General features: G+C 36.8%; 1 pseudogene; it reads left to right on the top strand.

The window, feature by feature from the left end:
• Positions 1 to 5,431: 5,431 nt before the first annotated feature.
• LOC122738970 lies at positions 5,432 to 5,911 on the top strand (annotated as a pseudogene).
• The last annotated feature ends 8,005 nt before the right edge of the window (positions 5,912 to 13,916 follow it).

Genomic DNA, 13,916 nt, shown 5'->3' with positions numbered 1-13,916 from the left:
GTATGACTGAATTGGGGGTAATCAAGAATAAAATAGATACAATTACTTAGAAGAAAGAGTAGGGGCAGCTAGTTGGCTCAGTGGATAGAATACTAAATCAGGAGTCAGGAAGACCTGAGTTCAAATGTGGCCTGAAGCAATTAAGAGCTGTTTGACCCTGAGGAAGTTATTTTAGCCTGTAAGACTCAGTTTCTTCATCTGTAAAATGATCTGGAGTTGGAAATGGCTAACTACTGCTGTATCTTTACCTAAAAAAATCTCAAATGTTGTCATGAAGAGTTAGACATGCTTGAAACAAATGTACAACAATGAAGAGAATAGGTGGATAGCAGGTGTGTATGGTTTACTGGAAAAAAATTTAAAAACACATGTTAGATATAAATATCTACGTGCATGTAAATATTAATGTATATAATGTGTGTATACATACACACATACATACAAATATATTATATATAGATACATGCACATGTTTATAATATATAGATATAGGTATTTTTGTATATAGATTTAGGTATGTATACACATATGTGAATAGTACTGTATATATATATATATGCATAGATATCTATACCTATTTAATCTATTTGTATAATATATATGCATATAGATATCTATATTTATCTGTCTTGGCATAGTTAAATTGACTGATGAGTATTGATCTGGAAAGAATACCTGGTTCATCTCAGCACACACAAATACAAAGGAATATCAATGATGTGTCAAAGTTAGATTCAAAAGGCATTTATTTATTGAACTGTCATTAAAATAAGTAGGTGAGGAAAGGCTAGAGTATTGGAATTCAGCTATGTGCCTTGATTCTCCAACTTTAGGCAAAGACATTACATAGAGAAAATAAATTATCACTGTTACCATCCTCAAAATTATGATGATGATAATTTAATAAATAATAATGATAATGATAATTATGATGTTAGCTAGTATTCATGTGTTTTTTTCTAATCAATAAGACAGGGTTTGAGTTTTGCATTTAAAGGAAATAGTATAATATGCTATTCAGTGTCTTGTGGAACTCAACAAATAATGACATTTAGGAAGTAATTAATCAAAATCTGAGGTCATGATTATATTGGCAGCACATTGCATAAACGCTTGGCTACTAAGATTCAGAATTTTAAATATTTAAATCTGATAGCAGTTGCATTCAAAGAAAATCCTTTATCTGAACAAATGGAGAAGCTCTCTCCATCCACCCACCCCTTCCCTTGGGAATACTATTCATCTCTAATATTTATTGCTCACTTATTCTTTACTTAAATCAAACAAAAAATGTTATCACTTCATGGCCAGCTTTGTGACAATGAGACTCTCAGGTCTATATGCTAGTCTGATGATAGGGCATCCCTAGACTGGTTTTAGAAACCATTCTAACACAGAAAAGCCTACAAGAACTTCTACATTGCTTGCATGGTCTTCAAGAGCAAAAGATCACTTTTATAAAAAGATAAGGAATCAGAATAGGAAATTTAATGGAGGCTATTTCAATACATTACTTAGCATAGAGAATAGGAACTGAAACTGTGATTAAGAATTACCTACAATGTTGAGGGATTAAGAACCTTGCCCAGTATCATACAATCATTCACTATAAGAGACAGGGCACTAACTCAAGCCTTCCACAATCAAAAGTTAGCTCTATAACCCACCATACCACAACCCCAGCCAATAATATCAATAAATACAATGATAATCACTTTTTGGACTTTATATCAAAAAGTGGTCATTAATATTTCAAAAGAAAATTTTGTAAAGTAAGAACTATGATAAAAAAAATCAATTTGAGGGGCAGCTAGGTGGCACAGTAGATAAAGTACCAGCCCTGGATTCAGGAGGACCTGAGTTCAAATCCATCCTCAGACACTTGACACTTACTAGCTCTGTGACCCTGGATAAGTCACTTAACCCCAATTGCCTCACGCAAAAAAAAAAAAAAATCTTTAAAAAATAATCCATTTGGGCCATGCTTGTTATATACAACACTTTGACACAGAATAATGCCAGAAGTTGTAGACAAAACAAAAAATGTTATGTGGTTTTCATGACCCCAACTTAGATGCCCAAGTAAGTGGAATCAGCATTTAAAAATAATGAGCATCTTTCTTTATCTTTTAGAGACTTAAGAACTGAGACCTGTGGTGAAAGTCAGGCACTAGATGGCTAGTATTGATGTAGCATTTTATGTTTTGCAAAGTGCTTTACAGGTATTATTTCATTTATTAAGAGGGAAGTGTTCAGATGATATTGCCAAGAATGCAGCTATTGCTGACTTTGTAACATAAAATAATCACTTAGTCTTGTGTTATACTCTATGGAACAGCTAGGTCCTCCAGTGGATAGAGCACTGGACTTGGGATCAAAAAGACTCATATTCATGAGTTCAAATTAAGGCTCAGACATTTACTAACCAGGTGACTTTGGTCAAGTCACTTAATCCTGTTTGCCTCAGTAATTCATCTGTAAATTGAACTGGAGAACAAAAATGGCAAAAAACTCCATTGTCAAGAAGCGTCAAAATGGGGTCACAGATAGTTGGACATGACTGAAAGCAACACGATAGCAACTATTCTTCATGAATGAAAACTCAAGCAACACACATTCTCTAATTGAGAAGATGTTCACAGTGACATAAATAATACTGAGGAGGGGGGAGGGGACAGAGCCAAGATGGTGGTGGAAAGGCAGTGAATTGCCTGAGCTCTCCCCAAGGTCCCTCCAAATACCGTCAAAGAATACCATAAGAAAATTCCTGGAGCAGCAGAACCCACAAAAAGACAGGGTGAAATAATTTTCCAGCCAAAGACAGTCTAGAAGTTTGGCAGGAAAGGTCTATTGTACCAGAGTGAGAGTAGAGTACTGCCTAGCACAGGCCTCAGTGCAGACCCAACACCAGCTCAGAACCAGCCCAAGCACAGATCCAGCCACAGCCACAGCAAACCTAGAGAATGCCTTGGGAACTTCTGAATCATCAGTAACAACAATTGCTTTTGGAACTCAGCCCACAAAAGGTAACAAGGTAGAACAATTGGCCAGAAGGAGAGTACAAAGATCTCTTTGCTAGAAGTGAGGCAGGACTCTATGGTTTTGCCCATACTCAGATCCAGGTCACAGTTTTAGGTCGTGGGTCCAAGCAAGGAAGGAGCACAAACACTTTCAGCTTTCAGCCAACATGGAAAAAGACTCTGTTCATAGTTCCAGGGCAGAAAAGCAGGAATATGATTGCCTGCAAACCAGACCACAGGCCAAGAGAGTAGTAAAGATACTATTTTTTCCTAATTTTTGCAGGGCAATGAGGGTTAAGTGACTTGCCCAGGGTCACACAGCTAGTAGGTGTCAAGTGTCTGAGGCCAAATTTGAATTCAGGTACTCCTGAATCAAGGGCCAGTGTTTTATCCACTGTGCAACCTAGTTGCCCCTCTGTAAAGATACTTCTTATATCATACCACCTTGGAAGAACTAAACACTTAAAAATTCCTAGAAGTATCTCTGAAAACAGCTACACATATATATGTATGTGTGTTGTGATAAAATAATGGAATTTGGCAGATGCCCAGGGGTCCCACCTGATTGATTTAGTATTGTTTGAATTGGGGGAGAATGAGAAACAGACTAAGTACCTACCTGGGAATGATTGGAGGCCACACCTGGCCGACCCTGAGTGACGTGTACTACTGATATCAGCAGGGGGATCACTCTCAGCCAAGCAACTTGAAGGACCGCCTTTTTGGGGGAGGGAGAAAAAAAGTAGAAAAGGGGAACACTCACTCAGAGAAGCTCTCTTTCCTTTTGGTGAGCTTTGAGAGTGTACCAGAGAGGGACTGCACAGCTGACTCCCATTGAAATGATGGACTCCAGATGGTGAGTGGAATTGATTTCAACTCTTTGAGCTAACTGAGCAGGAAGCAAGTTTGGGTTTTGAGTCAGCCTTTGATAAAGCCAGGGAGATTATTCATTTTATCTTTCCTTATTCCCTTGTCCCTGGCTTTATTAATTGTATTCCCATTAATAAAACCTGGTTTGTTGGGGAAAAGAGGCTGTTAATCTCCTTTCTTATTAGCCTGGGAGAAATAACTAAAAAAGGCAGTTTTGAAGGCAGGAAACTTTGGATCTATAGGGCTCTCATTTTCTGAACTCCAATATTACAGTGAACCACCCAATTAGCTCTTCCCATACTAAATTTGGCCCCTACATTAGGGAAGCTGGATGGAGGATATTTAGACAGAGGGTACAGGTGTGAGTTGAATATAAAGGGATCATATCTTTTAAAAATAAAATTAAGAGGGCAGCTAGGTAGCACAATGAATAAAGCACCAGCCCTGGATTGAGAAGGGCCTAAATTCAAATCCGTCCTCAGACACTTGACATTTACTAACTGTGTGACCCTGGGGAAGTTACTTAATCCTCATTGCCCTGCCTCCCCCCAAAATTAAATCAAATTAAGGGGTGAGGAGTTGCACTGGGAGAAAGGGAAAGGGAGATGTGGGGTGGGGTAAACTATTTCACATAAAAGAAGAAAGAAAAAGCTTATACAGTGGAAAGGAAGATGGAGAGAGATGCTGGGGAGTGAGTGAACCTTACTCTTATCACAACTGGCTTAAAAAAGGGAATAACATACACACTCAATCAGGTATAGTAATCTATATTACCCTGCAGGAAAGCTGGAGTGTAAGGGGATAAGGGGGTGTGTTAGAGCAATGGGCAGATTGAGGGAGGGGACAATCAGAAGCAAAACACTTTTGATGAGGGACAGGATTAACGAGATAGAAAATAGAGTAATTGTCATGGAGAGGGAATAGGATGGAGGGAATTACAGTTAGCAATATTAACTGTGAACAAATTTTGAAGTAAGTTTGTTTGACAAAGGCCTCGTTTCTCAAACAGAGAACTGAGTGAAATTTATTAAAATAAGAGCCATTCCCCATTGTATAAATTATGAAATGATGTGAAGAGTTTTCATATGAAATAATAAAAGTTATCTGTAGATATATATAAAAAAAAGTTCTATGTCACTATTGATTAGAAAGACACAATTCAAAACAATTCCGGGGTATTACCTCAGACCTATTGGATTGGATAATAGGATGGCAGAGGAAAATCACAAATGTTGTAAGGATTATGGGGAAAATGAGATATTAATGTACTTTTGGTAAAGTTGTAAACTGATTCAAACATTGTATAGAGCAATTTGGAACTATGCCCAGAGGGCAATAAAACCATGGATACTGTTTGACCTAGTAAAACTATTTCTAGTCCGGTATACTAATAGAAATAGAAAACAAAAAATTGAATTTGAAAATGAGCAGATCCCCACCAATTGGGAAATTGCTGAACAAAGTGTAGGATGAGATTACGATGGAACACTACTGTGTTCTTCCATAAGAAATGCTGGACAGGTGGGCCAGGGCCTGGGAGCATGAGTGTGCAGCGAATGGATGTTTAGATCATGATGCTTGGCAAGGAATATGTGGGCAAGACCAGCCTCGTGGAGACATAAGTGCACAATAACTTTTTGGTGGGGCCCTTTCAGAATGACACAGCTGGCTCTGAGTGCTATGGGGCCATCAGTCAAATCTATTATCTTGGTGCCAAGGCAGCCATTGTCTGCTATGATCTTACAGACAGCAGCAGTTTTGAATGAGCCAAAATCTGGGTGAAGGACCTTCAGAGTTTAGAGGAGAGCTGGCAGATCTACCTATGTGGCACCAAGAGTGACCTTCTGGAGGAAGATCGAAGATTGAATGGCACTGACTTCCATGATGTTGAAAATTATATGGATGACATAGAAGCTCAACTCTTTGAGACATCTAGCAAGAAAGGCCAGAGTGTGGAAGATAAAGGGGTTGATTTGGGTCAGAAGGGCAACACCTACTTCTACAGTAGCTGTCATCACTGAGAGCTACTCTGTCACATGAAAGGGGCCCTGCTTGACCCTTGGCTGCTCTCTGCTGGTTGAGGGGCTGTATGAGCTACCCACAATCTCAGAGGCAGAAATGGATGGCCATGGCTTCTGCCCACGCTGGCCCAGGATCAGAGGCAGCAGCAGACTGAAAGGCGAGAGAAGGCTAATTCTGACTTTGGGCTCTCTACAATTTGCTGGGCAATGCTTGTACTTCTAATTTTTTTAAGTGGCTTCTGCTTGGTAAATAAAGTACCTCCCCACCTAACCCCCCCAAAAAAAGAAATGTTTGACAGGATGCTCTCACAAAAACCTGGAAAGACTTACATGAGTTCATGCAAAGTTAAATGTACTGTATACAGAGTAACAGCAATATTGTAAGATGATCGGCTATGAATGACTTTGCTATTCTCAGCAATACAATGATCCAAGACAACTCCATTTCCAGAGAAAGAAGTTATGATATCTGAATCCAGATTGAAGCATAATTTATTTTTTAGTTTCTTTTTCTAATTTGTCTTTTTTTAATAACCTGACTAATTAAGGAGGTGGGGTTGGGAGGGATGCAGGAAGAGAATTTGGAGCACAAAGTTTTTGATATGGACATTAAATATGGTTTTTACACATAATTATGGAAAAATAAAATTCTAAATAAATGGGAAAGATAAAGAAAATAGGAACAATCCAACCAAATCCATACTCGATGTCCTTGAAAATTTTGGCAAAAACCTAAGGCAGCCATATCCTCCGATTTGGTGCCTCGCTTGATATTTATAATAAAATAGTAACTAGCAATAAAAACAATACTGGGGTCACAAACTCAGCAATTGAGTGAAAACCACATTGATATTTAGACTGCCCAAAATTATGCTTCTCTGCCATAATTTGTTCTTAAGTGATTTTCAAGCTCCCCTCCTATCAACCCAAGCTAAATTTCCAGTTTTTATAAGAACAGTTTAGCAAGAACATCACAGACACCTGGTATCCCCTCATTTTGATAGGTTCTCCACAGATATTTTCAAGGTAGAATACATCTTCGAGTTGTATATCTTAGAGCTATTGACCACAACCACTAATTTCCGTTCACATATCTCAATTTCTTTGACTCCTTTAATGGGATAACACTAAGATAAGCAGCATGGATTAAAGCATTAAAGGCAAAAGACAAGGGTCCAGGAGGTAAAACATCAACAAGAAGACTACTTATTAGAAAATACTGATGCCAGATCAAAGATGATTTATGTTTACATCTTTATACTTAAATGACCTTAGACCTACAGGTTAATTCTATCCTTGATCAAATAAATTATACTGGTTTCTAAAGATAACTACTTAAATTTCTAATTGAAAGCTTTCTAGAAAGCTAAGAAAAATGACCAATCAGTCCAAAAGCCTAAGAAGAGTCACTGGTAAAGGGAAATAGAACCTTAGTTTAACAGTTTTGAGCGAGGATGGCAACTAATAATGTAATCTCAGCTGCTCCTGCTTTGTTGTTAGAGTCTACCTGCTGTGCTTCTGGGCCCTTACTTTCTCTTTGGTATCTACATCAATGACCAATTCCAGGAAATATAATTTAATAGAAGATGTGGTTTTGGCCAAGTGTTTCTTCAGTTCTTTAAGGATCTACAATTTTATCTCTTAGTTGCTCCCTTCACTGGACTAGGTTGAAATTCATCTAAGATACATCATCACAGAAAATTATTGTGACCAACATAAAAACTGCCCAGTACCCAAGTAGTAATGAGCTTCCATAAATTAAGTTGGTCATTGGATGATCAGCATGCAGTTTCCATAATGGTTCCATTTGTAAAACCTTTTCATTTTGGGGCATATGTTATGTTTTCATAGCTATTGAAACATCAGGAATTCCTCGATTACTCAATGAGAGATTACAGATGATTATAAGTGAGGTGAAGAGAATGCATGTCTATTTTCTGATCTTCTTTTTTGTTTTGTTTTGTTTTGTTTTTAACCCAGGGCATCATTTTATGTTGGCTGAGTTGAATTTAACCTTCTCATATGGTGGCTCTTCTTGAATTCTGCTATCTCGTTAGTTTCCTTCCCTTATGTTCATCTACTGCATTATTCACTCTTTTCTTCTCCACCTGGACTATTCCTTCTCTTCTCTCTATCTCTATATTTATTTAATATCTTGATCATACATCCTCTAGAGTGCTAGGAAATTTATCATTCCTTCCCAGGCATTGTAGACTCCTAATCTTTGCCCCGCATTGTTGCTACCCAAACCCCACTGTGAAATCAAAGGATTGTAGAAGAAAATTCAGAGTTGTAATCCCCTTACAGCTCTATTCAATTGCTTCTGTTATATTCTTATTTTAACATGTGTCCAATGGAGAATTAATTGTCCTACTGTTCCCTGCACTACTCAGAATACATCTGGAGTACATTGTTCAATTTACAATAACACATTCTAAGAATGACAAACTACTGTGTTCAGAGAACAATGACTGATGGGGTCAGGAGTGTGCTGGTAAATGTGTCCAGTAGGACACTGAATTCTTAACACTGTCTCCATCATTTTTTTTAAGTCTAGACAAACAACAAAACAATAAATCAAGCCCTAATTTGTAGTGTTTGTTAGTTTCTATGGTATAAATGCCCACACCATAAAATGTAAAATCAACTTGATCCATTCTAAACTAGCTCCAGCACATCTTTTAGATAGTATAAAACACTTCTAAACTACTACTTGTACATATCAATGTAAGGAATGTTTAACCAGAACAAACACATAATGAAGAGAAATAGTTCCTTTGTGCAAATTTTTTTCAATGCCACTTTTCTCTTTCATGGTTCACCAAATGGCTTTCTGAGTATACAGAATTAACCTGATCCATCTTTCCACTCTTCTGCTTCCTTACAAGCCAGTGGCTCCAGCTGACTCAAGGGTCTATATAAATTTAAGGCTATGAGCTCGAACACTCTTGAAAAAGAAAACCTTTTTATATTCTGCTAATTTCTCAATTGCCATTCCTAAAATTTTCTATTTTCAATCAAGTTCCTTCATTCATAAAATTAGCAGGCCTAGAGAGGATTCCCTCTTACTCAGACTTCTTTGGGATGATTTGGGGATAATGGGGTGGAGGGCAATTGAGGCAATTTACTCAAGGCTTCGATATGAGGAGATGGTTATACTTATACAAGAGAAGAAAGCAAAAAAGTAATTCATAGGGCTTAAACTGGTCCTTCAAAATGAAGTATAAGCACTTGAGGCTGGAGATAATGTACAACAATAAACCACTATTGGGAAGTAAGAAAGAAGTAACATGAATAAAGTTACAAGTAGAAGACAAGTTTTTCCTTTAGCCAGGCCAGAGCTTTGCATGGACAAAATAGGTACTTACTTTCCTGCTGTGGTTGGATAGGAACTAAAAGATTTTAACTCTCCTCTCCACAAGGACATTTGCCATTATTTCTGTATATACAACTACTCTTTAGGGGAAAGGCTCTGTCTCCAGAAGGCTTCTGTTAAAATGACACGTTTTCTTAATGTGGAGCATTAATAGACACATAAATCCACAAGGTACTCTGAATAGTTAACATGCCAGGTCTACATCTGGCGTGAGATACCTACTAAATGTGTGACCTTGGACCAATCACTTAATATCTATCTGCCTCAGTTTTTGAAATTGTAAGATGTAGATAATAGCACTCAGATTGCATGGCTGTCTTGAGGATAAATAGAAATAATACTTGTAAAGCATTTAGCACAATGCCTAGTGCTCAATATCCCCACCCCCAGCCTTCCTTTTTTTTTTTTTAATGATTCCTAGTATATATATAAAAAAAAAGTCTGAAGACTGGAATGATTACCATGGACATTATTCCAGTATAATCCAAGGAGTAATGGTTCAATACCTCAAGAGGATTCTGTGGGAGTCAAATAGAAATATATGGTAATATAAAATAAACATTTTTCCTATTAAATACACTTGCAGTTCTACTAAATCTGGAAGTCTTACAACCTGGATTCTAGTTTTGGCTTTGCAATCCCTTAGTTGTGATAACAACAAACTTCTTATCACTGCCCTTCTTTTTTTCATGTATAAAATGACAGAGGTAACCCAAGACTCTTTTCATCTTAAATATGTTGTTGTTTGTCCTTCATTCTCAAAGAAGGCTATGACATAGGGGTGATGATATGACTTTCAGCATATTGGATTATAATGAGGGAAGGCTATTCAAGGTCACCAATCTCTCTCCTCCAAAGCCATCTGGTTTCAGTGGTAAGACCTATATCAAAATGACTGGAAATGGCCCTGGATGTTTATATATATATATATATATATATATATATATATATATATATATATATATATATATATATGTACATAAATACATTATATACATGTATACATATATATATACAATAGACATTCATAAACACATTTATATTGTACATATGTAGAGGAATGAGTTTGTACACATACATATGTCTGCATATGAGTGTGTCAGTATACATATGTCTCACATACATGCATGCACACTGATATAAGGCATTTTGAAAGAAAATCTTAAATGTACATCTTTAATTTCAAATGTAGAATCAGCATCTCTCTTTTGATTCACAAACTTCTCTGTAAGTTCCTCTTGTACTAGGGGCTACATGTTTAGACTAGGGGAAGTAGCTGACCTCTTTGTCCATGTGTCTAAACACAGATTGTGTTATTATCTGCACAGGTTAGGCAGCTTGCTTCTCAGTTGGAATGTCATCAGGTAGGCTGCTTACCAACAGAGTTATTGCTTTTGGTAACATCTCCAAATTAACTCAGGTGGGTACTGGGTAGAAGCTCATGTCAGGAATAACTATCACCCTGGGTACTGATGGAAGACAAAGGGATACAATGGAGAAAATTTAAACTAACCTATGCTACACATTAGCCTACAAAGGGCCCCAATCCTACCTGCTTCTAGAATAACTGATTCTATGTATTCTGCATCATTGGGAAGACCTTTTTGTATCCATTCAACCAAGTAGGTATATGTGCCTTCTTTGATTAAAATGCAATAGATAACTATCAAATTGATAGTTAAAACAGATTGCAAATTGCTTTTACAAATATCATATCATTTTATGCTTTAGACAGCCAAGGGAAATAGGTATTCTTTTTAGCCCCATTTTGTGGAGAGGAAACTGAGGCTGAGGAAAAACATACAGTTTGTTCAAAGTTGTTTACAATGCATCTTATTTCAACTCAGCACTTCCTGACGCCAGGATTAGTGCTCTGGTCACTGTTAGCTTGATTTTGAAAAGAAAGTACATTTTACAAAGGTGGGAAAGGAAGGGCATGGCAGGATTGCCTTTAATGAGAGAACTCCCTATTAGTACTTAACTTAATTCTAAAGTCTGGTAAAATGAGGTAATGATCAATTCAGGAATACCTGAAAATATATGGTAGAAGGTCAAGTGAACTAGCAGTTATTACATCCATACTATGTAGAATTTATTATGCCAGTTGTTAAAAAAAGAAAGCAGACACAAACAAGCAAGCTTTAAATAAATGGTGCGGTTTTATCTACAATTCCCTTCCAGTTTATTTGTATAAGGATATTTGTGTTTACTGATTATTAATGACTAAATAGTAACAATATCTTACCATACATGTAGTAATTAAGTTTTGTAAAGTTCTCTATGCTTGCTTTCCATATATTTTCTCATTTGGTCCTCATAATAACATTGGGGACTGAGAGTTAAGAGCTATTATTATTATTAGTAGTAGTAGTAGTAGTAGTATTTTCATTTTACAGTTGAGAAAACTGTAGTTGAGAGAATTAAAACAACTTGCACAGTCACATAGGCAGTAACTTTCTTGGGGATATATGGGGTGCTCAGAGAGGATTAGTATATCTAGTGTGAAGGTTTGCTGAGCCCTTTTCAGCACTAATCTTATACCTTTTGTGTCTACCAGGAACTTAACCCTCACCTGTGGCTCCAAGAAGTACATACAATGGTCACAGCCTGGTAAACTATATAAACAGATGGGCTAAACCAGGTTGAAACCTTTGGTGAGTTGGGGACTTGGGTATCTATTCCAAGCATATTAAGACTGCATTTAATGTTTTGGGAGAATGAGAACAATTTGTTCCAATATCCATTAAGGGGGCTGAAGGAGGTGCTATGTAGAGCTTAGAGCTTGGTCAGACATCAAGGATTCTAACACAATCCATGTCATCCTAGGTCATCACCAGTTGTCTTGATTTTTGTCCTTCCACCGGACTTGAATGACTCGGGAGAAGAAAGTGAGGCTAAAGATTTTGTGCAAATTTGCTTCACTTAGATGAATGTTACTTTTGTAAATTTGGCTCAGTTCCCTATATATTTGAGAAATAGGGGCAGCTAGGTGGCACTAAACCTAAAGTTCTGAGAACCTGAGTTCAAATCTCACCTCAGACACTTAATTAGCTGTGTGACTTTGGGCAAGTCACTTAACTCCAATAACCTATGACATCTGGGACCATCTCCAATTGTCCTGATATATACCTTGTACCTGGACAAAGATGGCTCTGGAGGAACCTGATGTCATGATACTCTTCAAAACAGTCCAAACAATAACAATGTGAGAAATAAGACCATCAGAGAAATTGACTGTAATACCCCCTGCCCTGGCCCCATTTCCTGTTTTTTTTTTCCCTAATTTTGACTGCATTGGTTAGGTTTGTGGATTTTGTTGTAATCATGGAATCAAAATTTTCCATTTTACTTCTTGTGATCCTTCCTATCTCTCTCTCTCTCTCTCTCTCTCTCTCTCTCTCTCTCTCTCTCTCTCTCTCTCTCTCTCTTTTTGGTGAGGCAATTGGGGTTAAGTGACTTGCCTAGGGTCACGTAGCTAATAAGTCTAAAGTGTCTGAGGCCAGATTTGAACTCAAGTCCTCCTGACTCCAGGGCCAGTGCTCTATCCACTGTAACACCTAGCTGCCCCCTTCCTATCTCTTTTTTTTATAAACTCTTGCATTTTCCATTGATTTAACAGGTAGATTTTTCCCATTTTCATCTATTTTCTTATGACATCACCCTTTATGTCTAAATTACATATGTGTTTTGATCTTATCATGCTACACAGTGTAAGATGTTGGCCTAAGCCTAGTTACTGCCAAAGTATTTTCCAATTTCTTCCAGCAATTTTTATAAAACAGTGAATTCTTGTCCCTCAAGCATAGATCTTTGGTTTTTTCAACCTAAATCATAGATTACTATGGTCTTTTGCTAAAAGACATTGTGTATCTAATCTATTCTACTGATTAACCAGTCTATTTTTATTGTGGTTTACCACTTTGCAAAATGGTTTAAAATCTCGCATTTCTAGAAGACCTTCCTCGACACTTTTAAAAAAATCTATTAACCTTATATTCTTGACTTTTTTCCTTCTAGTTGAATTTTGTTGTTATTTTTTCTAGCTTCATAAAACAAGTCTTTTGTAGTTTGGTATAGTATTGAATAAATCAATTCATTTCAATAAATTTGTTATTTTTATTATATTAGCTTGGCTTATACATGAGTAATTAATATGTCTCCTTTTTTTTTAAATCTGTATTTGTGTGAAGAATATTGTACAGTTACAATCATATACTTTCTGGGTTTGTCTTGGAAGGTAGATGTTCAAGCATTTCATTTAGTATTCAATTATTTTAAATGTAATATCTCTTGGCTGAATTTTGTTTGTAGTATATAGCAATCCTCTGCTTGGCAGAAAGTGAAGAGGGATTAAGAAACCTATTGAAAAGGATAAAAGAGATATCTATAAAAGTTGGCTTAAAGCTTAACATCAAAAACAACAACAGCAACAACAACAACAACAACAACAAAGATATTGCCAACTGTTCCCAACTCTTCCTGGAAAATAGAAGCAGAAGAGATGGAAGCAGTGTCAGATTTTATATTCTTGATCTCAAAAATCACTACAGATGGCAACTGCAACCATAAAATTAATCAACACTTGATACTTGGAAGGAAAGCCAGGGCAGAACTGGATAGCATACTAAA

Source organism: Dromiciops gliroides, chromosome 2 (genome assembly GCF_019393635.1).
Source record: "Dromiciops gliroides isolate mDroGli1 chromosome 2, mDroGli1.pri, whole genome shotgun sequence".
Taxonomy (NCBI): Eukaryota; Metazoa; Chordata; class Mammalia; order Microbiotheria; family Microbiotheriidae; genus Dromiciops; species Dromiciops gliroides.
Note: the sequence above shows the minus strand (reverse complement) of the source record. Positions and strands in the feature narration are given on the sequence as shown.